The sequence below is a fragment of the Elephantulus edwardii genome, unplaced genomic scaffold (genome assembly GCF_000299155.1).
Source record: "Elephantulus edwardii isolate Elephantulus edwardi_28Jun2011 unplaced genomic scaffold, EleEdw1.0 scaffold00005, whole genome shotgun sequence".
NCBI lineage: Eukaryota > Metazoa > Chordata > Mammalia > Macroscelidea > Macroscelididae > Elephantulus > Elephantulus edwardii.
Window position 1 is genome coordinate 25,668,727 of NW_006399755.1, and position 1,995 is coordinate 25,670,721.

Sequence of the window (1,995 nt, forward strand, 5' to 3'; positions counted from 1 at the left end):
ATAGAGAATTAAACAGAAAGAGATATTGCTGTTTTACACAGTGATATTGTCTGTTATCTCAATCTGGTATTGTTTTTGTACTTCAAAAGGAAAACCTAAATTTTAAAACTGCTCATGCGTGCACGCTCACATTTCCAAGATAAAAGCCCTCACTTGGTGCTTTAAGTCTGAAAGTCATTCTATCATGCAGGATCTCTTTGACTGCCTTCCTAAAGACACCCCAGCTAGCTTGTTATAATCATACATCTAAAGAAAAAAGGGAGGCAAAACCTCTGTGGCCTGGCTGCATAAACGGTTTCTGAAATGGAAAGACCTGCTGAGAGGCACCAATAGGGGCCGTGGAAGACCAAGCTGTGGAGTGGCCTGCCGAACGCTGTGTTCCAGGGAAGGAGAAAGAGGCGGCCTGATTGCCTCTTGGCTTGTAGCCAAAGGAGTTGCTCGTGGTGGGAGTGGAATTTTTCCATGGCAAAGGAAGAGGAAAACTCAGATCATATTTCCCACAGGCAGAGCCCTATTTATTCAGGAAGATCTTGAGGCTCTTGCTGTTCATAACAACAGTGTGGTCATTGGGTCATACCATGATTTTTCACCATTAGAAATCTTTTTCCTCCTTCTATGTTTGAAGATGTTTCCCCTTAAAATGTCCCAGAGAATTGGTGTGCATTGCCATTAGATAGCATAAGTGCAAAAGCAGTTCAGGCCAGAGGAAATGTGGATAAATATCAGTCCATCAGGGAAAGTAACATTAGATAGAAGAATTTGACATTTCTCTTTTCCTCTCACAAAATCGGCTACTTCAACAATTTTAATAAGGGGAGGGGCTTGAAAGTTAGGAGGCTCTTCTTTGTACCAATTAAAATGCTTCTTAGAAATAAAGATAATGAGACTTTATTTTTATGTCTTCAGATGTCATAAGGAAGCCCAATAGCTAGAAAATAATGCAATGTTTGGCACACTAGAGTGTCAGCAATAATGAGAGGAAAAACTAGATGGATTGACTCAAGAGTTAGAGCAATGTACTTGAATATGTGAAAGACTACCAAATGGCATATGAAAGGGCAAAGTTCCATTCAGTTATACATTAGTATATTATTGTCATGAGTCACACCCAACTTGATGGCAATTAACAACAATTCACCTGCAGGCAATGTACAAATAATTTTCTGGAGGCTGAATATCTGTTATGTGTGTCTACGTTTCACCTAATCCCCAGAGCATCCCTAAAAGGAAAGAACCAGCATTTCCCTGATTCACAGTTAAACAGGCTTAAGTAGTTTGCCGTAGGATATCACAGAGACAGTAAATTATGATGACCAGTGGCCAACCTCCAGATTCCATAGTCTATTCAGAATACTGCCTGTATAATTAGTGGCCATGTCTAAACCTTCAAGAGCTACTTGCAATACTGACAATTAATCCGTAAGTTTCCCCCATTATATTGTCATTCATACCTGTGTGGGTTTTTTTTCTATTACCTTGGCCTTAACTTTTTATACACTTTCCAACTTGTAACATCCCAACATAATTATCATGACCAGAAATTAAAGCAGTAACTTTACTCAGATGTAAACTATATGATGGCAGTGAATGTCTGTCCTGTCAATCAAGTCCTTAATGCTTACCCCTGGATAAAGTAGGCAAATTTGACACATTTGCTGCACATTGTTTTTGTTGTTGTTATGTACCATAGAGTAGCTTGCTATTCATAGAGACCCTATGCACAATAGCTCTCAACCCCGCTCTATTATGAGCCAATCTGACTGTCTCTGACACACCTACCCTAATTACCCCAGTTATTGTGTCAATCCATCTCTTCTAGGGTTTTGCTATCCTGTGTTGTCCCTCCAATCTCTCAAGCATGTAATTATTCATATTGCGAATAATTCATTCCAATATAGGGACAGGTCCTTGGAGAGGGACATCATGCTTGGGAGGGTGGAGGGACGGTGCAAGAGGGGAAGACCCTCTATGAGATGGATTGATTCAGTGACTGGG